Genomic DNA, 9,224 nt, shown 5'->3' with positions numbered 1-9,224 from the left:
CCTCAATGTAAAGCCCAAATTCAAAAGAAAAGAAGAAAAGAATGCTAGAAAATAAAATGAGATAAGGGAAAGAAAACAAATCTGATTGTGGCTAACAAGCCACCCATGGGTTGTCTCCTAAGAAGCGCTTTTATTTATTTTCGTTAGCTCGACATGGCAAAGCTCCTTAATCCTCATAAATTGGGTTACTGAATTTGAGCTCCTCCATTGTATGCTCATGATTCATAAAATGGCTTGAGTCTATGACTGTTGACCTTGAACACCTTATTAGTTCCTAAACTTTGAATTTAACTGTACCATAAGGAAACAAATTAGCAACAACAAAGGGTCCAATCCAATGAGAACGCAACTTACCAGGCATTAGCTTTAATCTGGAATTATATAATAAAACTTTTTGTCCAACCATAAACTGCTTCCTTAGAATTAGTTTGTCATGGAATGCTTTGGACTTTTCTTTATAGATCTTAGAGTTCTCATAAGCCTCAAGTCAAATTTCCTCTAATTCTTGCAATTGTAATTTTCTTTCCACACCAGCAGTATCCAAATTCAAATTACATTGTCTAACAGCTCAATAAGCCTTATGTTCTAACTCTACAGGAAGGTGACACAACTTACCAAATACCAATCTGTAGGGGGACATACCTATGGGTGTCTTGTAAGTAGTCTTATAAGCCCACGATGCATCACCAAGTCTAAGGCTCTAATCTTTTCTATTTGGCTTCACTGTTTTTTCCAAAATAGACTTGATCTCTCTATTAGACACCTCTGCTTGCCCACTTGTTTGAGGATGATAAGCTATAGATACTCTATGGAAAATACCATATCTTCTCAACAATGCCTCAATAGTTCTATTACAAAAATGTGTGCCCCAGTCACTGATTATAGCTCTAGGAACTCCAAACTTGCTAAAAATGTTTGACTTGATAAAACCTACAACAGCTTTAGAATCATCAGTCCTGGTGAATTTGGCTTCCACCCATTTTGAAACATAATCGACAGCAAGTAATATAAAAACAAAGCTAAAAGAAGAAGGAAATGGACCCATAAAATCAATACCCCACACATCAAAAATCTCACAAACAAGTATTGGATTCTGAATCATCTCATTCCTATGAGTTAAACTTCCTGTTCTTTGACATTGTTCACAATTTTTGCAAATCAAATATGAATCATGCAATATAGTGGGCTAGTAAAAATCATAATCTAATATTTTTCTACCTGTTCTCTTGGGTCCAAAATGACCTCCATATGCATAAGCATGACAAAATGCAAGAATAGATTGAATCTCATTATCAGGAACACATCTCCTAATAATTTGATTTGAATAAAATTTCCATAAATATGGGTCATCTCACACATAATACTTAGCCTCACTTTTCAATTTTTTTTTCTTAGCTCTACTCAAATCAAAAGGCACAACCTTAGTAACCAAATAATTCACCAAATCAGTATACCAAGGGATCATACCTTACAATTTAAATAACTACTCATCAGGAAAAATTTCCTGCAAGGGAAGTGGATCTTCTTGTGTCACTAACTTGCTCAAATGACCTGCTACTAGGTTCTCAGCTCCTTTCTTATCCTTGATTTGAAGATCAAATTCTTGCAGTAGAAGGATCCATCTAATCAACCTTGGTTTTGCTTCCTTCTTTGCTAAGAGATACTTCAACGCTGCATGATTAGAGAAGATAATTATTTTAGAACCTAGCAAATATGACCGAAATTTATCTACAGCAAAAACTATAGCAAAAAACTCTTTTTCAGTCATAGAGTAATTGCACTGAGCTGAATTGAGTGTTTTGGATGCATAATAAATCACATGAAAGAGCTTTCCAACACGCTGCCCTAAAACTGCTCCCACTACATAATTACTCACGTCACATGTAACACCCCCATTTGTATAGCCTGGTATATTTCACTGTTCCGGTGACCGGTGTCTGTCCGGACAATTAAGGGGATTAGAACTACATCTAAGACAACTAGAGAAGCCATAAACACAAACAATTAGTAATGTTCAATTAGTTAAGTATAAATAAGAAAAACAGAATATAAGAAGTTAAACGAGCCGAGAGTCACAGCGATGGGTGACCTTCTCAGGAATGACTGCGAAGTCATTTTAAACTTAAATTTCGAACCGTAAAATGTGACGCCGCGATCCTTAGGACCCTTATAAACACAGTGGAAAAGAGAAAATCATAAAAAAAACTGTTAAGCCAGTCAAATAATTAGGTCAGGGAGCCAGAAGAAATATGGAATTAATTACAAACCAGGATGAACCAGCGAGGGGCAATTTGGTCAATTGACCCCGAAACTGGACTCCTGACCTAACTGTCAAATAAAATCGGAGAAAAGAAAACTTCGGGATTGAGAATTAAATTAAAGAACTAATAGGAAAATAAATAAAAAAAAAGAAAATGGAAAAGTGAAAAAGGTGATGACATCATGCATGAGCTCATGCATGATGCAATAGATATATAATTAATAAATTTAATTAAATTGATTTTTTGGTCTTTCATAAGACTAAAAACAAAGAAAAGAAAAAAAAAATCATCTCATTTCTTCTTCTTCTTGGACGTCCCATATCTCTCTCCCTCACCACCATGTGTAACCACCATTGATGAATGCATCAAGCTTCCATAACTTGATTTTAGCCTTTCAAAATAAACCCTAAACCCTAAAAAGCTTCCATTCTACACTAGAAAAGAAGATTGAGGGAGAAGAAGAAAGAAGAAAGTGAAAGAATTGGTGGATTGTAAATCAAAGAATTAAGGTTAGTGTTCTTCTTCATTTTCTCTTTGAATCTATGTTTAAGTAGTTAAGTTATACTTGGAAATATGCTTAAATGAAAAGAAAATTGTTATTGAAGGACCAAACTGAAATTTCAACCAGCATGGTAAGGAGTGTGATTTGCATGGTTTGATTGATTTGAATGGGTGTATGAACCTCAATTAGTTGAGTGATTATGGTTAAAGACTTTGAACTAGCTAAATGCAATAATTTAGTGTGGTTAGGGTTTTGGACATTAGGATTTAGAGACAAAAAATGTGAAGAAGTGCTAAATGATGTCTTTGACATAGTTTAAGGAGAGAAATGGTCATTTGTGACCTAATTAAGTGTATTAGAAGTGTTTGAATCAAAGCTAAATTCGGATTGGGTATGCACCATGACTAAAAGTCAACTTTGAGGGACCAAAAATGGAATTTTACAAGTCCAATTGGTATGAGACCAATCGAGAATGAAAATAAGCACTAAATGACACAATTTTCATTTAGGAAGCATGCCCAAAAAGTGAATAAAACCTAGTGAACAAATTGACCAAAGTTGAGAAATCACAGTCTGCCTCTGCACAAACTGACCAAATGAATAGTGTTTGTTCATTTAGTCATAACTTGAGCTAGGCAGGTCAAAATGACCTGAAATTTTACCTGTGGTTAGATGGAATATAGACCTAAAACTTTCATGAAGAATACTAACCCAAATTATGCCATTAAGAAAATCAAATTACTGAGCAAAGTTGGTGACCTGAACCTACAAAACTGCAGATTTACCATATAAACAGTAAAGTTTCAATGGCTATAACTCTCTCTAGAAAACTCCAATTTAGGTGATTCTTGAACCGATGGAAACCTAAGACATAGTAGAACATTTCTTATGAAGAAAATCAGACCAAATTATGGACTTAACTTGATCAAATTGCTGAACGAAGTTGGATCAATAAATCTGCAGAACCAAATTCTGCAGCATGAATAGTAATTGTAATTTGAGTATAACTTAAGCTACAAAACTCCAATTGGAGTGATTCAAAAAGGAGAATAAACTTAAGACAATATGGAACATTTTCTATGAAGAAAGTTTTGCCAAATTCCAACAGTAAAAGGACCAATGAACAGTGCAACTTAGGACTCCAAAACTGAAAATTGGCAATTTTGCCTAAAAGACCTAAGTTTTGAGAAAATGACCAAAACCAATAAATTTAGTGATCAAAATGTGGTATGTGGGTGAAGTTGGAGTTCCCATACCTATTAAGCCTTAGAAAGTCAACATTTTGACTTGAATAGTATAATGAATAGTAACCCGAAACACAAAATTTCAAGAACGTCGAGTTTAACACGTTAGAGCTAGGTAAAAGTAAAGTTAAATTTATTTTTAGATTTATGCCAAGTTATGGTACTGAAACACTGTGAAATTGTGTGTTTCAGTGGAAAAGAATATCAGGACAGAACCCGAGGAGTCGAGTCAAGGCCAACAGGCGACTCGTTTGAGGTTTGTGCGCAACATCGCTATGCTTTAAAATTCATTGATAAAGTGAATGAAATATGCATTTTACTTTTGCTTTGAATTGTTGAAAGTTTATTGTGACCTTATTTATGATGTTTTGATTTAAATTGTGAAAGTTATTGTGTAAATTTGAAATGACAATGTTTAGCAAATTGTTAAGATAACTTTTGAAACCACAGTGTCATGACCATATATTTGAACACCTCACTAGCACGACTAGTGGGGGTAATTGGTTTCGAATTTTGATTCCTTCTCTGGAGAACTGTTAAGGTATGCCAGTAGAAGAGGATGTGAATGGATATCCATATATTTGAGCTAGCTAGCTTTGTGATGTGATTTCTCTTTAGCCTCTGGCTATTGAGATTCTATTTGTTTCGAATGGCATGATCTAACTGTGGGTTTTATGAAATGTGTTTTGATACTTTGAAATGAACTTGGTTTGCATTAAAATCTCATAATTCATGTTTTGTGTTTAATGCTCATGTTTAGTCAAATTTTTGAATAAATGTGATTTATATTTTGCATAAAGTTTATTTTAGTATGTTGTGCACCACTGAGTCCTAGTACTCAGCGATAGCTTCTATTCTTTATCATGCAGATCTGAGAGACTAGAGGAGCAGATCGAAATCACAAGGATTAAAGATCATTCAGCTTGAAGTTATCGGGTATAATTTATACCATAATTATGAATATTTCTTTTGATGTATGTATTGCATATAAAAGTATGGACATGTAAATGGGTCTTGAGCAGCTTGTACAAAGTTTGTATGAAGTTTATAATAAAGTTTAGTTTGTATTTCTTTTGATGTAAATTTTATAAGGATGTATATAAATTGTTTTGTCACTAATGAAAAATGAGTGGAACTATTTTATTTAGTTTGAATGAAATGTATTGCTAGTATTTTGAGGATTATTGAATTTTGAACTTGAGAAATTGATTGAAATGATTGTGGAGTTATTGAAATGGATTGTACAAAGTTTGTATGAAGTTTATAATAAAGTTTAGTTTGTATTTCTTTTGATGTAAATTTTATAAGGATGTATATAAATTGTTTTGTCACTAATGAAAAATGAGTGGAACTATTTTATTTAGTTTGAATGAAATGTATTGCTAGTATTTTGAGGATTATTGAATTTTGAACTTGAGAAATTGATTGAAATGATTGTGGAGTTATTGAAATGGATTGAGTTTGATTGTGAAATTGAAGTAGTTGTTGAGAAAAAATTTTTAGAAGTGCTTTTTTATAGGTATTTGAAGAACTATTTTCTCAAAGTATAAACGAAACTCTGTCAAAATTTTTATAAAATTTACTGAAAAATAAAATGGGCCAAAAGTTTTAACTAGTTTTTAATTTCAATTAAATGTTTTAAATACCTATTAGAAAACGCTCACCACTTATCAAAAATAAGAAAATTGTTTTAAAATTCCTTATAGGGTACTTAATGAGTTATCGGTAGATGAAGTGCGGTAGTTCATTAGGTATTCTATGGGATCATGTTATGCCTTACAGAGGGGTAAGGTGTGACATCACACATAATTTCAAACGATATAGTCCAATCAGGAGCCTGGATAATAAGGGGTGATGTCAATGCAGATTTTAATTTGTCAAAATCACTGAACTCAAAAGAAACATCTTTTTGCAAGAGTCTAGACAAAGGCAATTCTATCTTAGAGAAATCCTTAATAAATCTGTGATAAAAAGCTGCATGATCAAGAAAAGAGCGTACTTCCCTCACAGTTGTGAGGTAGGGTAAGTTCACAATTAGATCAATTTTAGATTTATCCACCTCAATACCCCTATTAGAGACAACATGACCCAAAACAATCCCCTGTTCCACCATAAAATGACACTTCTCATAATTTAAAACAAGATTTTTCTCAATGCATCTCTCAAGAACAGAAGTTAAATGATGTAAACATGCATCAAATGAATCACCATACACAGTAAAATCATCCATGAACACCTCAATGCAAGTATCAATATAATATGAAAATATGCTCATCATGCATCTCTGAAATGTGGCAGGTGCATTACAATGCCTGAAGGGCATCATTCTAAAAGCAAAAGTTCCAAAAGGGCAAGTGAAGGTAGTCTTCTCTTGATCCTTCGGTGCAATCACAATTTGATTATATCCAGAAAAGCCATTTAAAAAATAGAAATAAGACTTACCTATTAACCGCTCAAGCATCTGATCAATGAATGGCAGTGGGAAGTGGTCCTTCCTTGTTGTTGAATTCAGCTTGCAGTAGTCTATGCACATTCGCCATCCACTCTGAATCCTTATTGGAACAAGTTCATTATCTTGATTTGCTACCACAGTGACTCCTGATTTTTTTAGCACTACTTGGACTGGACTTACCCATTTGTTGTCTGAAATTAGGTAAATAACTCCTGCATCCAGTAGCTTTATAATCTCCTTCTTCACAACCTCTATCATCTGTGGGTTCAACCTCATTTGAGCTTCTCTACTTGGCTTAGCCTCATCCTCCAGTAAAATCCTGTGTACGCACACTGATGGGCTTATACCTTTGATGTCAGCTATTGTCCATCCAATTGCTTCCTTGTATACTCTCAGAACCCTAATCAATCTATCTTCTTGAATCTTTGTTAAATTACTTGAGATGATAATTGGAAGTGTCTCATTGTCTCCAAAGTAAACATACTTCAAATGCTCAGGTATAGGCTTGAGTTCAAGAACTGGTGCCTGCACCACAGAAGGTAATAATTTTGTGTAAGATACAGGTAAGTCGATCTTTGATACTCCATACCTTTTTTGAACAGGAGATAATGACTGTAATGCCATTACTTCATCTTTAACCTCTACACTTAATGGTTGATTGGTATTGATTTCTTGAATTCCTTGACTAATCACCACTTCCAACTCATCCTCCATGCTTAACTCAAAAACATCCTGCACAATTGTATCAACAACATCAATAGAAAAAACAGAATGGTCATCAGCAAGATACTTCATGGCATCAAAGATGTTAAATTTAACAGTCTCTCCATCAAACTCCATAGTTAAGGTACCCTCATCCACATCAATTTTTGTCTTTACAGTTTTTAGGAAAGGTCTTCCAAACAAAATCAAAGCTGACTTTAATGTGGGAACACTATCCTCCATATCCAGAATGTAAAAATCTGCAGGAAAAATCAATTCTCCAACCTGTACCAACACATCCTCAACTACGCCTAATGGATAAGCATTAGAACGATCAGCTAACTGAATAATGATACTGGTTTCTTTCAAAGGACCCAAATTTAAAGTTTGAAAAATTGAATTTGACATAACATTAATAGATGCTCCTAAATCTGCCATTGCACGTTCAAATTTAGAATCACCTATTCTACAGGGAATAGAAAACGAACCTAGATCCTTACACTTAGGGGGTAATTTTTGCTGAATTAATGCAGACACATTTTCCCCTACACTGATCTTCTCATTATCCCTCAACTCGCGCTTTGTATTGCATAGTTCCTTAAGGAATTTAACATACCTGAGAACTTGTTTGATCGCATTTAGTAAAGGCATATTGACCTCTACCTTCCTGAAAGTCTCCAAAATTTCTTTCTCTTGTTCTTCTTTCTTTATCTTGGCCAACCTGCATGGGAATGGAGGAAGAACATAATTATTAACCTTATTCAATTTAGGTTCAGTATTTACCTCAACTTCAGGAACTTCAGACTCTTTTTCTCCTTCCTTTCTCTTTTTCATTGACTCATGTGGAGTCTGATTATCAACTTCTTTCCCACTTCGCAACAGTATCGCACTAGCATTTTCTCCAGGGTTCATGACTGTTTGTGATAGAAGCTTTCCAGAACCTTGAGCTTCCAGCTTACTCACATATGAGGCTAACTAACCAATCTGCCTCTCTATGTTTTGAATGTTATTTCTGGTCTCTTGTTGAAACTGTTGTGTATTGTTAGCCAATGCCTTAACAATTTCATCAAGTGACATACCTTGATTTGAGGGAGTTGGAAGTGGTTGATTTACTCGTGGTCTTTGCTGCTAGTATCGGTTTTGCACCGGTTAATTCCCATAACTCAGATTGGGATGATCTCACCATCCTGGATTATAAGTATTCTAATAGGGATCATACCTCCATTGCGGCTGTCCATAATGTCCTACTGCGTTAGCATGTTGCATTGATTCATCCTCTTGTAACGCAGGACACATGTCAGTAGCATGACCCGAACACGAACAAATTCCACATACCTTAATAGTTTGCATGTTCCCTACAGCTAACTGCCTCACGAAAGAAGTTAAATCAGAAATCTATTTCTCAAGGTTAGATGTACTTACCTCATTAACCTTCATAGCTGTGTGATCCATTCTCATTCCAAACTGCTGAGAATTTGTTGCCATGTTAACAATCAACCTCCTTGCCTCTTCTGGTGTCTTGTCAACCAAAGCTCCTCCACTAGCAGCATTTATTATACTGTGGTCCATTGGTAGAATTCCCTCAAAGAAATACTGAATCAAAAGCTACTCTTATTTTATGATGGGGACAGTTTGCACACAGTTTCTTAAATCGCTCCCAGTACTCAAACAAGCTCTCTCTATTGTACTGCCGGATGCCACAAATTTCTTTTCTTATATTGGCAGCACGGGAAGTAGGAAAATACTTCTCCAAAAATATCTGCTTCATCCCATTCCATGAGTTGACAGATCCAGACGGAAGGTAATATAACTTGTAACATCCCCACTGTATGTATTCTGTACGTTCTATTGCTCCAGTGGCCAAATAACAATCCAGGCAAGTCAGGATGTCTAGAACTACACTTCGGTGATATTGAACAGACATATAATGACAAAATAAATAATAATAAAATACAAAAAAAATCAAAGAAAAATGAAAGAGAGAAAATGTGACTAAGTTAAACGAGCCAAACTCGTAGCGATGGGTGACCGCACCGGGAAGTTACGGCGAGGATCGTTGACTA

General features: G+C 34.8%; 1 non-coding gene across 1 annotated transcript; it reads left to right on the top strand.

Annotated features, from left to right (window-relative positions):
- Nucleotides 1-8,774: 8,774 nt before the first annotated feature.
- Nucleotides 8,775-8,881, top strand: LOC131172282 (small nucleolar RNA R71). The gene has a single exon (XR_009142764.1). It is a non-coding gene; the product is annotated as a small nucleolar RNA R71 (small nucleolar RNA).
- Nucleotides 8,882-9,224: the final 343 nt, after the last annotated feature.

This window comes from Hevea brasiliensis, chromosome 13 (assembly GCF_030052815.1).
Source record: "Hevea brasiliensis isolate MT/VB/25A 57/8 chromosome 13, ASM3005281v1, whole genome shotgun sequence".
Taxonomy (NCBI): domain Eukaryota; kingdom Viridiplantae; phylum Streptophyta; class Magnoliopsida; order Malpighiales; family Euphorbiaceae; genus Hevea; species Hevea brasiliensis.
This window is presented reverse-complemented; position numbering and strand designations above follow the sequence as displayed.